General features: G+C 34.5%; 1 long non-coding RNA gene across 2 annotated transcripts in view; it reads right to left on the bottom strand.

Annotated features, from left to right (window-relative positions):
* The window catches only part of LOC145296122 (uncharacterized), a 469746-nt gene that overhangs the window by 190785 nt on the left and 257014 nt on the right, over nt 1–21947 (bottom strand). Inside the window, exon 3 of one of the 2 annotated variants that reach the window (XR_013869969.1) lies at nt 18464–18535. The exons of the other annotated variant lie outside the window; for it this stretch is intronic. This is a non-coding gene — a long non-coding RNA (uncharacterized LOC145296122). The remainder of the gene's footprint in view (nt 1–18463; nt 18536–21947) is intronic. 2 annotated transcript variants of the gene reach the window in all.

Genomic DNA, 21947 nt, shown 5'->3' with positions numbered 1-21947 from the left:
AAGCTCAGTCGAACACCTGTCACGCAAATAACAATAGAGCAGAGATAGACTGATAATGCATAATGAGGTTGACAGACCGGTTCTCACTAGATTACCAAAGTTAAGCAAAGTTGAGCCTGGTCAATACCAGATTGGTAACCATTTGGGAATATCAAGCGCTTCATGTGGGAGGATATCGTCACTTTGTTGCAAGAGCTGACAAAAGCCTGACGTTATCATCTCTCTTGATGGGATATACATGCGACTGGGGATCATTTATGAACTTCATACTCCCATGAAGAAGCCGGTTTAACCTCCAAGGGCCAGTGCCGCTTTGGTATAGTACGATGGATGACTGATGGAACAAGAACAATCTACTCCTTGTAGATTAAATAAGGAGTTCAGTTTAAAACTCAGCTTAGGTTTCGGAGTTTGACAAAGATTTACAAGTTTGAAGAAATGCATCTAAAAAATGGTTGGAGGTTACATCGGCCGAAACGTCGTGAAAATAACTGGAATAGGAACAGAAGTAAGAATCATCTAAATATTTATTCGATTTATTGATTCTGTGCCATCAACCTAAGGTTCTTTGATACGACAAAGGCGCGTTAAAAAAAATTACTTTTTTCCTTTGATTTAGGAGCACAATATAATCATGATACTTAAAATTTTCATTCAAGCCAGAATTTACTTTCTACATGACACGTGAAAAAAGTTTCAAAATCATTTTCGAATTTTGAGTACTCATGATATAATAAGTTGATTAGTTTGATGATGATGATGATGATAAGGAGAATGGTTGAACACATACAGTAGAACCCCGGGATACGACGACCCTAGGATACGTTTTTCTTCAGGTTACGATGTTGAATACGATGTTTTTCTGGGCCCTGGTTACAGTATTTGCCTCGCTTTACGGTGTTATTTATAATGTTATTTGATTATATCCATGTGTATTATATACTGTACTGTATTTTGTTACTAATTTTTAACGCCGTATCCCGCAGTTCTACTGTAATCCAAAATCTAAAAATGCTATTGCTAATATCCAGGTCGTGTATACCAAACCTAATTTTTACAAGCAAAGGTGCATCTGGCAATAAGATGTGCGAAACAGCATAATTTGATCACTTGCCAAAAGATAAAGTAATGAGGGTCATTCCAAAATAATAACGGTGTGAGACTCTTAAGAAAGCAACTCCTTTCATAAACGTGTTAGAAGCAGAGATGCGTCATTGAATTCTTGGCAAAAGTGCATTGAGATTAGTGATGACTAGGGCTATGACAGCAGCATATTATTTTCCTTGTTTTGACTCTCGAGTGTGTATCTGTTGACATCTTATATGCTTTTATATAGAGTGATGTGGTTCTCGGTTAATTAACTGTGTCATATATATACTCGAGAGTCAAAACAATGAAAAGAATATGCTGTTGTCATAGCCCTAGTGATGACAATGTAGAAAAATAAATTCTGAGGCACAAAAGGTGGATCGCTTTAATGGTACCACTCCCGCCTTCGTAGCTCTTCAACCTTTTGAGTTAAAAAAATAGAAGGCTTTACTTTTGAAACAACTTTTACAGATTGAACTTGTGGCTGTGGGGAGAGACCAAGATATTGACGGGGTGAAACTCTAAAAAAGTAATCCCTGTCAGTGATGCGTGTCAGAAGCGGATATGCATCATTGAAGAGAAAAATAGGAGGCTTTACTTTTGGAACGACCCTCGTAATTAGCTAAGAGAATGTTAGTCTCTCTCTCTCTCTCTCTCCCGAATCAATCCTCTCAAAAAAAATAAAACCTTCAAGAAAATCTCAGGAATGTCTGTATTTCTTCCCGCATAAAAAAGAAGCTACGATAAAAGACCCACGTACAAAGACCCTGAGTATAAATGCCATTTGGTTATTGAAAGCATAACACAACATGGTCGTTTTCAAGTCCAATGTAAACAAATATCTGTCATCGTGTAAATACATCTTAATCCTTTAATGATACTGTTCCACCATTGAATAGAAATCGCGATAAGCTTTATCCTCGAGTGGCTTTAAGCATTCATGAGCGGTGAACCATTAGTAATGAGCTAAAGTTATAGCCCGTTGCCTAAGATAGTTTTATGCGTATCATTTTGATTCATCGGACTACTGTTCTCATCTTAACTGTGATTTTCACAACGTTTCGGTCGATGTAACCTGGGAATTTGGATAGAACCTTGAACGGAATCCTTTATTTATTTCATGGGAACAGCATCTTCTTGTTCCGTCAGCCATGACTGGATAGAGGTCCTAAGTAATTCGCAATTGTACTGTCCATATGAAGTAAATAAAGGGTTCCATTTGAGGTTCTGTCCAAATTCTTGAGTCCGACAAGATACATCTGGAGAAGGTCGGAGGTTGCATCGACCAAAACGTTGTGAAAATGACACTCGATATGAGAACAATAGTCCGAAGAATCCAAATAATACGAATAACCAATCCTCATCTAAAAACTTCGGAAACATGATAGTTGAAGATGTTTAAATTTGTGCTCATTTTTTGCATTAAATAGTAATCGCTGTTAATCTCTAATTGTGTAGTGCACCTCATTATAACAAAGGCCCATACAAAATTGCAGCCAAATCGGACCAGTAGTTTCGGAGAAGAAACGAAACGAACAGACAGACAAACAGAAATATAATATATTAAAAAAAAAAGTGTAGAATCTCATACCTGAATATAAGATAAGTACAATTCGGTTTAAAAAATTTTTTTTCGGCAGAGAAATGTTCAGGTTTCTAGAGAAGCAAACGAGATTATATTCGCATCGACTTTGACAACGACGCCACTATGATTTCCAAGATGGTTACCATCTCCAAAGACAGATTTATAAAATCTATTTTCACGTTATGTTTTAGTGGGTGCTTAGTGGTAAGTGCTTTGCATCATCGCGGCCCTATTTGGCATCGTTAAATATTGATTTTTCTTATAATCGGTAGAGACGAGTACATAAAATTAGTTCCAATTACCAAATATGCAAAGAAAAAAAACAAATAGACGGCCATTTGCTTCCTGGTTGATTACCACATTAGAAGGACGGGCGAGGTGAGGGACATCAATTCAAACTTATTTAATTGAACGAAGTTGGTATTTATAGTTTTCAGAATTCGCTTCTCATTTTTATTTATTTAAATATCTGGTTCGTTTACGTCGGCTGTTACTCATACACTTGCTTTTATATATTTCAGTGGAAATCAAGCCATCTCGGCGTTTGTTTCAGTTGAGAACAATCGATCGCTACATCTTACTAAGTTGTAAAAACGAATTTTGGATGTAGGTAATATAAAAACGCAGTTTGGATACGGGTATTGGAAAAACGCAATTTGGATACGGGTATTGGAAAAACGCAATTTGGATACGGGTATTGGAAAAACCGAATTTGGATACGGGTATTGGAAAAACCGAATTTGGATACGGGTATTGGAAAAACCGAATTTGGATACGGGTATTGGAAAAACCGAATTTGGATACGGGTATTGGAAAAACCGAATTTGGATACGGGTATTGGAAAAACCGAATTTGGATACGGGTATTGGAAAAACCGAATTTGGATACGGGTATTGGAAAAACGCAATTTGGATACGGGTATTGGAAAAACGCAATTTGGATACGGGTATTGGAAAAACGCAATTTGGATACGGGTATTGGAAAAACGCAATTTGGATACGGGTATTGGAAAAACGCAATTTGGATACGGCTATTGGAAAAACGCAATTTGGATACGGGTATTGGAAAAACGCAATTTGGATACGGGTATTGGAAAAACGCAATTTGGATACGGGTATTGGAAAAACGCAATTTGGATACGGCTATTGGAAAAACCGAACTTGGATACGGCTATTGGAAAAACCGAATTTGGATACGGCTATTGGAAAAACCGAATTTGGATACGGCTATTGGAAAAACCGAATTTGGATACGGCTATTGGAAAAACCGAATTCGTCTTCTCTCAAAGATCATTCTCATTCTCTCTGATCTTTGTTCTCTCAAACGTGCTCCTTTGTCTGCTGCACACGTTCTTTTTCATGGTCTTTTTCTTTATCCTTACGTGACCCAACACGTTGTATGCAATCTACGTCGCAAGGAACATAGGATAATAATAACTCGCCCTTTTCTTTTTTTTTTTTTTTTTTTGTAACAACGACATTTATTTCCTTGTTCTTCCATGTGTGATTTATACTTAAGGCTGTGACGCCACCCGCATTTACAACATGATTGTTCTCTCTGACCTTTGTCCCCCGGAACTGTCTCTCTCTCTCTCGTCTTTTTTCTTTTTCCTTAACATGACGTCATTTCGCTCACGGTTCGATATTTGCATATAGCTGCCATACGCGCTCTTTTACAGAATTGTCCGCAAGTATTTGGTAAAAAGCAGTTGTTAGTTACATTCTTTCGACTACTGTTCTCATCTTCAGTGTTATTCTCACAATGTTTTGGTCGATGTAACCTCCGACCTTCTTCAAGCGTATCTTGTCGAACTCTGGAATCTGCATGGAATCTTGAACGGTATCCTTTATTCAATCATTTCGCATTTCGTATGCATAGGCGCGTTTACGTGCTGTTACAATTTTAAACGATTGCGATTTTATTTCATGCGTTATTAGTTCAACATATCACCATGTTTTAATTTATAACTTTTTCTTTCATACTTTTAAAGCAGTATTCATATTTTTCTGTGATATTCTCAGCCATGTTGACCCAAAAATGACATTCTTTAGTAAACAGAAAAAGATCTTCCATCATGATAATGCTCGTTCTCACAAGACACTACTGATCAAAAGAGCTCCTAAAAGAATTTGGTTGGGAAGAAATCTTGACCCTTTCTGCACATTTTCCATCCTGCATAATTTCCTGACTTAGCTCCCTCGGATCATCACTCATGTTAAATATTGCTAGATCATTTAAATGGTCAAAGGTTTACATCACGGGAATAGATTAAACACGAGTCAGATTCATATTTCACATGAAAAGCTAAAGAATTTTACAGACGAGGCATTTATAAGCTTGTGGATCGATAGAATCAACTTACAGATAGCAAACCTTGTGGTAGTTATGAATAAAATTTTCAAAAACGCAGAATTCATTTTCAAAATGAAATTTTAAATCGGCGAAATTATTTTCCACCAACCTAATTCATGCTAAAAGAATTAGGTTGGGAAATCTTGCCTCTTTCTGCACATTTTCCATCTTGTATATTTTCCTAACTTATCTCCCTCGGATTATCACTAATTTCGAAGATCACAAAATCATTTGAATGGCTTAAGATTAAGAAGAGATTGAAATTATGTTAGATTCATATTTCAGTTCAAAACCTACAGAATTTTTCAAACGAGGCATTTATGAGCTCGTAGAATCAAGTTATAGATTAATTTATAACATTTTCTTTCAAATTATGAAAGCATCATTCATATTTTTCTGAAATATTCTCACCCATGTTGATCTGAAAACGACTTTCTTGAGCCAACAGAAAGAGAGCCATCTTCCATCATGATAATGCTCGTCCCCATGCAGCTCTATTTCGAAGATTACAAAACCATTTAGATAGTTTTATGCTAATATCACGAGAGGCGATCAAACAGGAGTTAGATTTATATTTCACGTCAACATCTAAAGAATGTTATGAGACATTTGACAGGTGGGACGTTTGTGTTATGAATAAAACCTTTGGAAACACTAGTTTTGCTATTTTTTTTCTATTTTACACTAAAAAGGTTTGGAGTTTGAAAAAGTCTACGTTTTTACCTTTACTGCCTTCAAAAGCTAGATCTGCATTATTATTTAATTCTTTTTTATGTTCTTTGTGTGGAATTTTAGCATACAACGTACTAAAATCAAAAGTTGCTATAGACTATTGTTATGAATAAAGATTTAAAAAAAAATTTTTTTTCATTCTCAAGAAAAAAAAAAAATATTTTTCATTCTCAAGAAGAAAAAAAAATATTTTTCATTCTCAAGAAGAGAATGAAAAATATTTTTTTTCAAGAAGAAAAAAAAATATTTTTAATTCTCAAGAAGAAAAAAAATATTTTTCATTCTCAAGAAGAAAAAAAAATATTTTTCATTCTCAAGAAGAAAAAAAAATATTTTTAATTCTCAAGAAAAAAAAATATTTTTCATTCTCAAGAAGAAAAAAAAAATTATTCATTCTCAAGAAAAAAAAAAAATTAAGAAAAAAAAATTTTTTTTCATTCTAAAGAAAAAAAAAATATTTTTCATTCTCAAGAAGAAAAATAAAAAATTTTCATTCTCAAGAAAAAAAAAAATTCAATCAGCAAAAACTTTTGCACTGACCGGATATTTGGAAGGGTTGACAAAAGGGTAGAGAATAAATCGGTGTGAGGATATTGTTTCAGACGTTATCCTTATATCAAGCATAGTATCGGGTTGGGAGTTCTGTGAGTTCATTATCTTGAGGTAGGGTAGAATAAGGTGGATTCTGTTAAAATATTTTGGGTTATAATGGGGTAGTTATTTAATTGCCGCCCACATCGGCAATATTTGGCACAAAGCCTGGAAAGTGGGAACCCCGCAGGCTCCCCTAAAGGAGGGGCACTCCTGCAATTTTAAAAATTGCCTGAGTAACCCCGTCAGCATTCCCCGGTCGGGGCGCCTCAGGCAGCAAGCAATAAACTTGCCTCACCGGAAAGCCCGGTGGCAAGGCCTGGGAGGGTGGACCTCCTAGGTATTACCCAGGCGGTGTACCTCAGTCCAACAGGTGCTGGGCCGGTTCCTGGCCCCTCACCTGTTGGGCTGAGTGTCAAGTGACGAATCCTTGACTTGTACTACCCTGTCTCCCTGCAGCCGAAGCCGCTAGGAGACATCCCATCAAAATGGACTTATAATGGGTTATAATGGGGTATGATCCCGCATAGTCGGGAGATTCTATTTATAAACGATGCTGCTAGGAACTGATGAATCGAATTAATTCACGTTCTGCGACCAACCAATCAGAAACCAGAATTGCTCCATAAAAATTAAACCTTTCTGTAGCAATTTTGCATATGTTTTCTCTGTCTCAACACGGGAAGAATCTTTTGCTCTGTGGATTCCAACTCGAGAACTGTCTACTGCGAACCAGTTACCTGCTAGAACTTATGTAGAACAATGAATCATCGGAAACTGTTCTGTCTACTGCAAACTAGTCACCTCCCAGGAATTGTATAGAACAACGAACCATCGGAAACTGTTCTGAAACTAAACATGGCTTACACTTCTAGAGATTCAGGGTAGACTGTCAAGTGTCATGCTCTACTAAACTGAAAACTTAAAGCAAGCAAGTTGCGACTTGTTCTTCTTTGACAGGGAAATCTAGACTGGACAAACCGGTGGTCAGTTCAATGACTAGAATTGGCCATGACGTAAGAATACCAATTAGCTGCAGCTATACAAAATAAGTATATCCAGTGTAATAATCAATCTGAGCAAATAACAAAATAGCTGAATCGAATATCTCACTGTTCAACTCCTTGGTTTAATATTCACAGGCAACATGTATTGAAGCAAATATATTGGAGACATTGCCAAGGCTACTGCAAAGAAGACGGACTGTATCTAGCATACTAGAAAATTACTCACAACTGACAGTATTCTGTACCTCTACAAAGTCACCAACCGCCCTTGCATGGAATATTGCTGCCACACCTGGGCCGGTGCATGTACCGCTAGTCTCTTCCTTCGAGGCAGAGTCCAAAATGTCTCCAATCTAATAGGTTCCGCATAATCAACCAAGCTTAAACCCCTGTCCCATCGCCACAATGTTACATTCCTGTGAATACAAATGAATATCGAAATTTTAAATTTACGAACGCCAAAACGATAGGCTTTTCTTTCAGAAATATTTATCTTAAAAAATATTAATCTTTAAAAGGTAAATAAATATTTCTTAAAAAAAAAAGACATATAACATTTCGATTTTCTTAAATTTCAAATAAACTGTTATAAAATATAAACATCTCTTACTTTACTGTATTTCCCGGCAAGAAATTCTTATTTAATCGCATGTGTTCAAATGGAAAATAAGTCTTTGTCTCTAGGAAAAGAAAATGCAGTCACTTTTTGACCGTTTTCATAATTCCCTTTGCAATTCGATACAACGCAACGACTAAACATCTTTGTTTATTTCCAGTCATTCCTCGAGACTTTAGTCCGTGATAGCAGTAGTTTTTTTTTTTAATTTTATTTGTTTTTTTTTTAATTTAATTTTTTTTTTTTTTTTTTTTTTTTTTTTTTTTTTTACAAAGGAATCATTACTTTGCAGCTATATGCAAATGCTGAATCGTGAGTGAAATGACGTCACGGTAATAAGAAAGAAAAAGATTATATATATATATATATATATATATATATATATATATATATATATATATATAAATAAAAGGAGAGAGAGCGTTCTGGAGGACAAAGGTCAAAGAGAACGATCATGTTATAAATGTGTGTGACGTCACAGGCTTAATGATAAATCACACATAGTAGAAGAACAAAGAATAAATGTTGCTACAAAAAAAAAAAAAAAAAGTTAAGTTCTTTGCGACATAGACTGGATACAACGTGTGGGTCCCATGTGTAACAATACAATACTATTATGAATTTTAGGAGCTTTTAATCTATTTCTTACTACTTATCATTATCTACTTTATATATATATATATATATATATATATATATATATATATATATATATATATATATATATATATATGAGCAAACAGTTAATAAAACATGTTAAAAAACACTTTGAAATGAGTTAAAAACATATTTAATCTGAAAAGGAAACACTAGATAAGTGGATAGTCCTTAATCCGTGGAGTTTCGAAGAAATACTTTCCTTCTCATCAGAGGGTAGGAATTAGCAAAATGCGGGATCGGATTTTGCATACAAAAGTATTTGATGAAACAACCAGCGGGTCAAAGATCTTACTTGATAACAAAAAAAGTGAAGCAGAGGGAATATGGTGAAGAAAGAGGTGATTACACATGAATGGATAGTCTGGTGGAAGATAAATAATCCAGTGACGGTAAAATCCAAATATATAACTTCAAGAAAGTTAAATGAATTTCCATTTGTACAAGTAAAATCCAAGGAAATCCCGTAATTGGAAGAAGATGGTCCATAATAATCCAAAGGCAGAAATCCATGGAATAATTCACAAAAATGTGTACAAGGAAAAAAGGAAAAAATTCCAATAATATTAATAAAAGAAAAATAAGATATGCTTTTCACTTTACTGCTGAGACATTTTTTATTTTATATATATATATATATATATATATATATATATATTGGGAAGTGATATACAAACTGCCATTAGCATATTAAGCGATGCTCTTTGTGTAAACAAATCGAGCTTAGGCATTTGAACAATGTCAAAACATCGTTAATTCACTGCCTGCACAGCAGCAGCTGAATAGCATAATGGTGAGGAGCACTGACTGTCGCGTGGGCAGTCGGGTTTTGATCCTGGCTTGAGGTAGTTGCCTGTCTAGCCGCACTGATGAGCTGTGATACAGCGAAACACTACTGTATGTGGATGAGTTTTGAATAGAGGTCACAAGTTGCTGACCATTCCAAGTCAAAAATGTTGGAAGGGTCATATTCAAATAAATCTTTACCTTAATGGCTATACCCGTGCCACTCCTGCTGCTAACCCTGCCCGTACACTCATATTTTCTATCATTCACACTGTGGAAGATCGAAGGATCGGTCGAAAACTATGTGCTTTTGAAGGAAACATTCTTGTTTTTTTCGAAAGACTTTTTGTATTCCTACACGTCAACACACAGGAAATAAACACAGAAAAGATATAAACATGTTTTTGTATTGATTTTTTATTCATACACACACACACATATATATATATATATATATATATAACACACTAGTGGGAGGGCCGGCTTTGCTTGGCTGTAAAAAACGCTTAAATATGATACTTTAATTTGTCCAGATTTTGTATATATTATTATAGAGTCGTGATTTCAAAAGTTAAAAAAATATTTAAGTGCCATCAGCTAGAATCGAAACTGAAACTGTAGCATTCAAAGCTGATGATGTTACCACTGTACTAACATAACACGCATATGAACCGATTAAAAATTAAAAATAAACTAAGATGAATGTACAAAATGTTCAACGATGTTTTTCAATTTTGACCCATTTTTGGACCCTTTAAAAACAATTTTAACCAGCCAAAGACCTATAAAAAATAACCTGTAAAAAATCTAATCATTTTAGGCCTCTAGCGCCGGTCTTGGATTTTTAGTTTTGGAGGAGATAGAGTTTAAAAATATGGGGACAGACAAACAGACCAACAGATTGGTTGTTTGGTTGTTTTTGTTTTACGGCATATCAACCCTTTTCGGGTTATTTAATGCTGAATCCAAAGATTTTGAAGAAAAATTTTTTAATAGAATATATTTGTTGTTTTCAAGTCGGTTTCTATTTAACCCATAGTTGGGACCCTAACAGGTACTACCACTCTGGGTCAGAGTGGACCTGGGAGCAATGGCAATTAAAAGGTGGCTCCACACTCCCCAAAGCCTGCAAGCTGGGGCCTCACCACTGGATATAGTTTAAGGCCATATCCAGGACCCTGAGAGATAGACTTATATATATATATATATATTATATAAATAAATAAATAAATAAGATGTCCAAGTTTGGCAGAAAGATTCCCGAGTTCGGCAAGATACACCTGAAGAAGGTTGGAGGTTACATCAATCGAAACTATTTATCGCTATATATATATATATATATATATATATATATATATATATATATATATATTATTACTATATATTATTATTAGATTCCCGAGTTAAACAGAAAGATCCGAGTTTGACAAGCTACACCCAAAGAGGGTCGGAGGTTACATCAACCGAAACGTTGTGAAAATAACACACAACATGAGAACAGTAGTCCGAATAATCCAAATAATACGCATAATTAACCCTCATCACAAAAATTCAGAAACCTAACCTACCGTCAGCAACTTTCCTCACTGCCTATCTGCGCCCAAAACTAAAGAAAAATTCCATTAACAGAGTTTCTTTCCTAGAGTTGTCCATCTGCAGAACTCAATACCGTTTGTCTGCTTCCTGGCTGACTATAACATACTTGTTTCAAGTTTAATGTGAATAAATGTCTACCGAGTCGTCCATTTAGATAATCTAGCCCTATCCAAGCTCCACTGTGTCTGATCTTCATTTTTTTTTTTTTTTTTTTTACAAGAGATTCGCCACTGAAGGCCCGAAGGCCACTCGAGGATAAAGGTTAATAAATGTAAGGTGGTAGTGTAGTAATCGTTAATGGTATAAGTTGGGTACAATTTGATTATTTAAGGGAACGGTTCAACAAGAACTTGTTTACGTTAGACTTGAAGGCTTGTCTCACAATTTACCTAACACTTAACCCTTATCCTTGAGAGACAAATTTCCTTTATTATAATAGACTGACCTTTGGAGGTGAATATTTTTAGTACATGTTGGTATTGATTTTTTTTCAAATATACAATTATATATTTATTAGGTTTCCTATGCAGATAAATCATCTTTTATTAACCTGACTGAACACTGGAGAAAATTAATGCTTTCCAGCTTTAATAGGGAAGAAATCAGTCGTAGAATCGATGCTGTGCCCCCCCCCCTTCCCGCTTCCAGGTCCTCTCTAACCATAGAATAAAAATAAGCAGCCAGGCACTTCCCCTGGGAACATGGCCTCTCCTTTCTAAAAAAAAAAAAAAAATGGCCGCAGATTAGTTCGTATGCAAGTTATTATTGCTTAGTGGATGCAAATTCGATGAATTTCGACTTTTCATCTCGGATATTTCAGCTGATTAGTTCCTCAATCGTTTGGAAAATTTTTTTCCAATAGTTTCAAGAATTGATCAATAATTGTGAAAAACAATATTTCTGAAACAAAAAAATATCTATTAATTTATTTATTTCGGACTATTATCCTCATCTTTTAATATTTGTATCACTATGTTTCGGCCAAAACTCCTCTGCCCTTCGTCAGGTGGTAACCGCAACGGGATAAGAACTCCGAATCTCCTTACTGCATTCTCAGCAATTACTGCCATCCATATTTGTTGTCGTCTCACCACGTTTTTGCCAAGTAAACCTCTGGCCGGTTTTGGGTAGGATTGAAACCGCTATCTTCAGACAATTCTCACTTGGAACCGTAGAGATTCAACGTCTCTATCCACTGTGCCATAGATCACAGTAATTGCTGAGAATGCAGTTAGGAGATTCGGAGTTCCTATCCCGTCGCGGTTACAACCTGATGAAGGTCAGAGGAATAGTTGGCCGAAACGTCGTGAAACAACTAAGAAAAAAGATGAGGTCCACAATAAATAAAAATTAATAAATAATACTCATCTCAATAATGAATTCCAATTAAATCAAAATGAAAAAAATATCATTTTTACTTTTAGGAAAATTAACATTTTTTTTTAATATTTCACAATATATATCTGTACAGTCATAAATTAACCTGAGAAAATAAATTTACAATAATAGGACAAACCTATCATGATAGAAAGAGCTCTACCTGGTTAAGAGGAGCAAATCTATATATCTATAAAAACGAGAATGTGTGCGGGAGGACAATTTTCAACCTATATACTCAACCGATTTTTGATCTGCAGACTTGAAATTTGGTATACAGGGTAATCAGATACTTGGAAAACTTTTTAATTGTTTTTATCCAGAAAAAATGGCTGCTAAAAAATCAAAATTGAAAAATCTGTACTGGGGATCTCATTGGATTTTTATCGGCTTGTCAACTGGTTCATGACTGTGCATGTGTGAATCGTCCACATTACAGATTTCTTATGTTAAGTATAAGTAGGCTTGAAAACACATTTTAAAGATCGTGTTAAACTGACCTAATGCTTATCATACATGACTCACTGATTTTAGGTCTTTGTTTCGATTTCAGCTTGAGTATTTGTTTTATTTACTTACAGAAATGAACTGTTTTTTAAAAAAAAACATAATACTCGCATGCATAGGTCTCAGTTTCTGTATGAATTAAAATATATTATGTGTATTTTATGAGCGGGCAACTCGAGGCGGCCTGCTAGTTATAGAATAAATTAAAAGGGTAAGGATTAATATTACAAGAGAACTTTATTACATTATCAGGTCAATAAGGATTAAAAAAAAAAAAAAAGGGAAAAGGGCAAGAAACCTTTAGGCTATGACATTTTGAAGCTAAGTGCTTCTCATCAGAAAAGAAAAAAAAAGTATTATCTATTATATAAAAGGCAAAATGGGCTCGAGCGTTTGTGTATGTCCACGAAAGAATTTTTGCATCGGTTAGATTTCGGGAGAAGTTTTCGCATACTGGGCACCCAGATAAAAAAAAAAAAATAAAGGTAAAAAGACAGCATCGACTATAAAAAAAACAAACTTTTATTTATTTTTCTAGTTCCTTATTATTTTCTTTCTCCATTTTTCTAATTTTCATTCTCTTTTTATGCTCTTCTTCTTTTTCTCCTTTGTACTATCCCCCCCCCCCTCCCCAGTTTTTTTTCATTTCTCATCTAAATGTTTTCTAAAGTCGCCGTTATCTTTTTACAAGTGATGGGACGATTCCAATATTTTTCCCGATACCGATACAATTACTGATTCTTATAAATCTCTAAATATTTTACGATAAAATTGTTATTTCGTCCCGATTACTGTGAAAAAAATCTTAAATATGGAGGTATTTTCTCAAACATAAAAATAAAAAATACACTTGCGAGGAATGATCTAGAGACTTTAGTCTTACTGGAAGTTTAAATCAATGAATATTTATTATTTTATTATTACTACAAGCAGTGGAAGATGTTTTTTAAAAACAAAATAAAATAAAATAGATAATTAAAGGAATCGGTTTGGGCATCGGAAAATAGGCCAAATTTTCCCGATTCCGATACCCCAAAAAGGTCAGATTCCTGATTCCGATTAATCGTCCCAACACTACTTTTTACCCATATTTTTATATAATACTACCTTTTTTCTCCTCTTCTGATGAGTGGCATTTAGCTTTGAAATGCTATGGCCTAAAGAGGTTTCTTCCCTTTTTTTCTTTAATCCTAATTGACCTGATAATGTAATAAAGTTCCTGTGTAACTTTAATCTTTATCTTTTTAATTTATTCGATATCTATATATATTTAGAAAAGTGACCATGTCTGTCTGTCTGTGTGAGAAACGGTCTCTACCAAACTTCTTTGTCAATTTTTGATTTATAAACTTGAAATTTGATATACATAGGATTTGGACCTGTGGAAAAATTTGATATTTTAGCCGGTAAAAATAGTTGCTAAGGAGTCAAAATTAAAAATAATTAAAATTTGTCTGGCATAAGTCGACTAAACATGTTCTTTCTATGTATGCGCAAATATACATTTAAATCTTTAACAACGTTATTTTAACAAAAAATTTTGTATGTATATAGACTTACATCAGATGGTAATGAATAAGGCTACATATTTTGGTTTTAATTGGCACCAAAGTCATTTTTTTTAAAACTTTTGAAATCACAACTATATATTGGGTACAATATAATAATCAATAGATAATTGGCTCTATAATAACAGATACAAAATCTGCATGAATCAAAATATCATATTTAAGTATATTTTATAACCGAGCTAAGCCAGGAGGCAGCATAAATGGGCCAAAATGTCTTTAAATATATATATATATATATATATATATATATATATATATATATATATACAAGTTAGAAAAGTATTCCATCCAAGGCATGAAAATTGTTAAACAAAATGTTTTTACTATAGGCTTTAAAAATAGAGGTACAAGATTCAGTTTGAAATTTATTTATCTTCAAAGTGCACTTTTATAAATTTTACGAAGTAAGGTATAAAAATTTAATACCTTACTTTGTAAAATGTATAAAAGTGCACTTTGAAGATAAATAAATTTCAAATTGAATCTTGTACCTTTATTTTTAAAGCCTATAGTAAAAACATTTTGTTTAACAATTTTCATGTCTTGGATGAAAAGCTTTTCTAACTTGTATCTTATCTTTTTAAGATTATATTTTGTTTAATTTATTAATTTAGATTAAAAAAAAAATGAATGTGGTTTTGCATGTATTTATAAAAACTCTCCTTCTCTCTATTTCAGTTTGTATTTCTTCTCACACCACAACTCATTTTTGCAAACCCCTCTTTGTATTATTAAAGGTCTTAATATTCTGTTTCAGTTTGTATTTCTCCTCACACGATAAATCATTTTTTGCAACTCCCTCTTTGTCATACAGGTCTGAATAATGAGAAAATCTGAAATTTCTTTTAACAAAAACTTAAAAATAACTTTTTTTGGATTAAATTTTTTTTTAACTTCTTTCAGAATAGAACATCTTTACAATTTAATAAGGAACATATTTCATACAGGTTTCATTAACAAATATTCAGTACATAACGAGAAAAATAGAGATGAAAATTTCAAAAGGACTGTATAACTGGTTACGCTCAATAGTAGTCCTCGCCAGCGAAAGTCTTTGTTATTGTTATTCTATTATTATTATTATTATTATTATTATTATTTAAAACATTTTGTGTCCTGCTCTTTCGCACAAGGACTAATATATATAATTTCATGATACTTTGAGGAATCCAGAATTTAAATATTGCAATCATGAAGGGAAGACTGAATACGTTTTAAAATAAAGAAAAAAAGGGCGACGAAGAACAAAAAAAAAAAATAAAGGCAGAAGTCAGCTAACCTGCCTCACCATCGCTTCCTCAAAGGAATTTAAAATGCCTATATATATATATATATTTGTCATCGACATACAGTGCTGTTTCGTTGTATCACAACTCATCAGTGTCGCTAGACTAGCACCTCTCCTAAGCCAAAGATTGAACCTAGAACCATCGCATTGACAGTCAGCAGTTCTACCGATCGACCCATGGAAGCGGCTCCCATAAATTTTCTCGACAAATGTCTATTCAAACAAACATTTATTCACCACTTTTACAGTGCTCTAACCGTTTATTTATAAACAAACAATGAGCGTCGCATTTTTCAGCGAATTAAGTAGCGGGTGAGATTATTTACAACAGTGCTCTACCCAAAACACACTAGATATTTTAGCCCTTTTTTAAATACTAATCCCTATTAACCCCTAACTGTGCATCGAACAGATACCATAATACTTAGTTTGTTGCACTTTGTCATTACGAAAGTCCATACAAAATTTCAACCAGAAAAAGTGGAACGGACAGAAATACAAAACAAAATATAATATAGATTACTCAGTAACAAGCAAAACAAATTTAAACTTTTTTTATTTTTTTTTAGATGATCAATATAAAAATTAATATAAAAATCAATATAAAAATTAATATAAAAATCAATATAAAAATCAATATAAAAATTCTACACAAAACTATGCAACCTAAAATAATTGGGGATCTTTCCTGAATCAACATTGGTCAACAAATTTCGACCTCAGCCACCTTTCCTGGATCAACATCAGTTCACAAATTCTTACCTGAGACACAGCGGTCATGAGTGGATACTTTAGTAATGTTTACACACAGTGGTCTAGAAACAAAAATGGCCGCCTTATTTTCAGTTTCATGTAAAAACGGAAACGGAAAATATCAGCATGTCTCACTTAATCGATGCCCTGTTACTTCCGACTCACCCCATACATTTGATTGAAAACAGGTTCAGAATTGACTCTCCATTAATTTTCTTTTCCTCAATAAATTCACATTCCAAATTGTTTTTTATGGGGTTCATAGATACGTAAACATTTTCATTTATTTGCTGAACAAGGTAACGCTTAATTGAACTCGAAATCGGCGTTGGTTCAGAAAAGGTCTGCAAGCAACTTTTTTTTTTAGGTTGCAGAGTTTTGGCCAGAATTTTTATTCTTTCATCATCTATAATACCCCCCCCCCCGAAAAAAAAACCCCCAAACAAAACAATTTGACTTTGAGATCAGGCAGCCATTTCTGTTTCTAGACTACTGTGTGTAAAGATTACTGACACTTTATTTTACCGAGGTATGTGTTGAGAATGAACACGATTGGAAATACCCCCCACCCACGGTTGACCTCTAAATCTGATTAAAGAGTTCTCGTTAAAAATTCTGCAACCTAAAATAATTGGGACCAACACCGATTCACAAATTTCCACCTCAAACGTGGCGGCCATGATAAAGTGAACATTTTCTATTTTACCAAAGTAAGTGTTAAGCACTGACAAGATTGGAATCTTCCCTACGGTTGACCTCTAGATTTGATTAAAGAGTTCACGTTGCCATGGATACCATTTTCCTTCACTTAATAGACCGGAGAATTCTTCGTATGACGTGGGGGGGGGGCGCGAAACAGGGGAGGTGTATTAAATTAGCAAATGAAATATGTAGAATACGCAGACTAAAAAGTACGACAGAAGCAATTTTCTGCAAAGTCATCTTCTCAGAATTTCTTCAGAAAACAAGATTAAGAATGTGATCAGCATCGTCCCTGGTTTTGGTGCAGCACTGCAGCACATTCATCCATCTGTCCCTCCTCCGCTGGATAATGTCTGAAGGCGGTAGCAGTTATTTAGACCGTAAAAGAAATCGACCTGTCGCTACATAATTCAGAATCCAATTCTATTCGAAAGCAGTCGAGCATTAAGAAGGTTTTCACCATCTTTAATAAAGACTTTTTATTCATTGTCCAAATCGGAGGAAGAGGCAGAGATGCTCTAGTCTATTATCTATAATAATAATAAGCTGAGCATGCGGAGCCCTCCTCCACGATTGAAAAACTTACTTTCACCATCACTAATGTTTGTGCAAAATTTAAAAAATATTCAAGACATGATTATTGAGAAAAATGCAACTACATGAACGATTTGGGGTCAATTTTACCCTATAATACCCCCTAGGGGCACAACCAAAGTTATCCCGGAAAATCCGTTCTGGCAAAAATTTACTTTCACCATGACTAATGTTCATGCAAAATTTCCAAATATCCAAAGCGCATGATTATTGATAAAAATGCAAATGGATGAACTGACAAACAGGAGCGAATCACTAGGTTTAATCCTTCCTTTGTTGTGGGAACCACCACCAATAATAATAATAATAATAATAATATCCCTGTTCCCACTGTATTATGGTTTATCCTAGTCAAAACACTAGCCTGCCTCACGGACACACTTGAGCAAAGTGCTCACCCCCACACTTTCCCCACCATCTGAAATAAGGAAATGATGGTGGCCAAGTGGTTAACGACACAAACTAACAACTTAGGTGTGCCACACTGAAATCCAGTTCGTTCCACAAAAGAATCACTTGGACTCAGGATGTTGGCAACCTCCATGGGGTCCCTTTTGTAAGTACCTGTTGTCTTTCTAGAAATAATTCTGACTAGAAAAAATGTCAACAATAGAATCTTTGAATTCATACGATATGATGATGATGAACAGAAACACTTACACTTAAGGATGTTGACAACCTTCACGTGGTCCCTCTTGAAAGTTCCCAATGACTTTTGAGAAAGAATTCTAACTGAAAAGATACCAGGGAAACGAATGCCAATAATAATCATCTGATACATACGAAATGAATGATTGATTCTCAACAACAACAATAATGACAATAACAACGACGACGATGACAGAGACAACAACAATAATGACAACAACAACAGCGATGACAACAACAACAACAACAATAAAAACGACAATAACAAAACAACGACAACAATGACAACAACAATGCCGACAACAACAACAACAATGCAACAACAATGCCGACAACAACAACAACAATGCCGACAACAACAACAACGACAACAACAATGCCGACAACAACAACAACAATGCCGACAACAACAACAACGACGACAACAACAACAATGACGACAACAATAAAAACGACAACAACAACAACAGCAACGACAATAACACCGACAACACAAACAAACGTTCTACCAGATATCAGGAAGAAACTTAACAACATTTGAAATAAGATAACAGCATGTTTTTTTTGTCTTTTTTGGTGAGTGATGAGAAGAACCCTCTAGACAAGGCATAAAACCACTTGATGTAAGAAGCTAAAAGAAACATGACTTCAAATTTAAAAAACAACAAAATAACTAGCCAACAATAAGTGTTAAACAGATTCTGAACCAGAAAACAACAACGCTTCCCCCTTTGTCAGAACCATCGCTCATGGAATGTGAGGACTAAAGGACAAAATAAGAGAAGTGGGAATTATGAGGCTGCCGAAAGTAAACCCACTCTCTACATGTTTCCAAGTCACCAGAGGGAAGACTCCTTAGTCCTGGTCAACAATCTTTCTGACTCAAACGAATTACCAGTTTGCAAACTAAACTGGTTAAGGAATAGGTAGGCTCTGCTTATTGTCTGGTTTTCATGTTCCTTCTTTGCCTATTAGTCAGGTGTATAGATGCGATTATAGGGATTCGGCAGAGACACAAAGTGTTTGGTCTTGTTTCCTGACCAGGGCAATGGACGCTGGACCCTACTCCCGGCATCTGCTTCCATCTTGTTCCCTTCTCCTAAAACTGGGCATCTTATAGGTGCTTTATTTTCACATATGCTCACATCATTAAATATGGCCACTCTTGTCTGACAGGCTTGAGGCTACTGGTTTGACAGTTTGTCTGGCTGCTGTATTCTGACTGACAGTACAGAAGCCCTAACTCCTTAGTAGTTACTCTATAATCAGTTGTATAATATCAGGATATTTGTTGTGCCTGAAAAGGAATCCTTCACTCATTTGCGGTGAGCTTTCATGTGGATGAGGAGTCGACTGATGGTCTACTTGTGTTGCATCTTTGGTATCATGCACATTCACTTTGTTCAGTACCTTTCACCCTCAAACTGAAAAAGTGCTTAGCAAGTATACCCGCTGAACCAAGTGCAAGTGAAATACAAATGGTTGCACTGAAAGGGACGGCTAGAACTCTGAAAAATGCTTTGGTTGGATTCACTAAAATAGGGGTAAATGTAAGATATCTGGTTAGATGTCCAACCCCCTAGAAAAAAAAGATGAAGAAAAAATGACCCGCCCCCCCCCAAAAAAAAAACGATTAAATAAAATGAAACTCAAACAAAATCAATTGGCCTTGAGGATTGCATTCACCCATATCCATGGACGTAGAACTAACTTAGATGACATAGAATCATTTATCCTTGCAAATTACTCGGACATCATATGCTAAATAAAATTAACTTACACTTACTCTAACCACTTTAACATATCTCGTTATCTCCTACTTTGCCATAAGAACTCAGACAGACCCATGTATGGACTGGGTTGGTTGATTGTTTTTGTTTTATGGCATATCAACCCTTATCAGTTTATTTAATGCCGGATCTAGTTATTTTAAAGAAAAGTTTTTTAATAGAATATATTTGTTTGTTTTTTTTTTAAGTCGTTTCTATTTAACCTATAGTTGGGACCCTAACAGGTACTACCACTCCGGGTCAGAGTGGACCTGGGAGATATGGCAATTGCTCCACACTCCAAAGCCTGCAAGTTGCAGCCTCACCATTGTATATAGTTTAAGGTCATATCCAGGACCTGCACGGACTGGGAGGCATAACCCCTTGACTAGGGAATCCAAACTTGAATCAGATGACCAGGCCTTCATGTGCTTTAGGTGAAACCTGCAACACATATTTTCTCTACCGTTCTCGATCAACTCAGAACTGTACCCTAATCTTAACAGTAGATACAACACTCTTCTCTGATAATTATTCTCAAGTACAAGTATTTGGTGACTTAAATATCCGCAACAATAATGCTCAAGTACAAGTATTTGCTGACTTTAATATCCGCAATAATAATGCTCAAGTACAAGTATTTACTGACTTTAATATCCGCAATAATAATGCTCCAGTACAAGTATTTACTGACTTTAATATCCGCAATAATAATGCTCAAGTACAAGTATTTACTGACTTTAATATCCGCAATAATAATGCTCAAGTACAAGTATTTACTGACTTTAATATCCGCAATAATAATGCTCAAGTACAAGTATTTACTGACTTTAATATCCGCAATAATAATGCTCCAGTACAAGTATTTACTGACTTTAATATCCGCAATAATAATGCTCAAGTACAAGTATTTACTGACTTTAATATCCGCAATAATAATGCTCAAGTACAAGTATTTACTGACTTTAATATCCCCAATAATAATGCTCAAGTACAAGTATTTACTGACTTTAATATCCCCAATAATAATGCTCCAGTACAAGTATTTACTGACTTTTGTATCCCCAATAATAATGCTCAAGTACAAGTATTTACTGACTTTAATATCCCCAAAATTAATGCTCAAGTACAAGTATTTACTGACTTTAATATCCCCAAAATTAATGCTCAAGTACAAGTATTTGGTGACTTTAATATCCGCAACAATAATGCTCAAGTACAAGTATTTACTGACTTTAATATCCGCAATAATAATGCTCAAGTACAAGTATTTACTGACTTTAATATCCGCAATAATAATGCTCAAGTACAAGTGTTTACTGACTTTAATATCCCCAATAATAATGCTCAAGTACAAGTATTTGCTGACTTTAATATCCACAACAATAATGCTCAAGTACAAGTATTTGGTGACTTAAATATCCGCAACAATAATGCTCAAGTACAAGTATTTGCTGACTTTAATATCCACAACAATAATGCTCAAGTACAAGTATTTACTGACTTTAATATCCCCAATAATAATGCTCAAGTACAAGTATTTACTGACTTTAATATCCCCAATCATAATGCTCAAGTACAAGTATTTGTGACTTTAATATCCACAATAATAATGCTCAAGTACAAGTATTTACTGACTTTAATATCCCCAATAATAATGCTCAAGTACAAGTATTTACTGACTTTAAAATCCACAATAATAATGCTCAAGTACAAGTATTTACTGA

Source organism: Euprymna scolopes, chromosome 16 (genome assembly GCF_053919585.1).
Source record: "Euprymna scolopes isolate OS-2025 chromosome 16, ASM5391958v1, whole genome shotgun sequence".
Classification (NCBI taxonomy): Eukaryota; Metazoa; Mollusca; class Cephalopoda; order Sepiida; family Sepiolidae; genus Euprymna; species Euprymna scolopes.
This window is presented reverse-complemented; position numbering and strand designations above follow the sequence as displayed.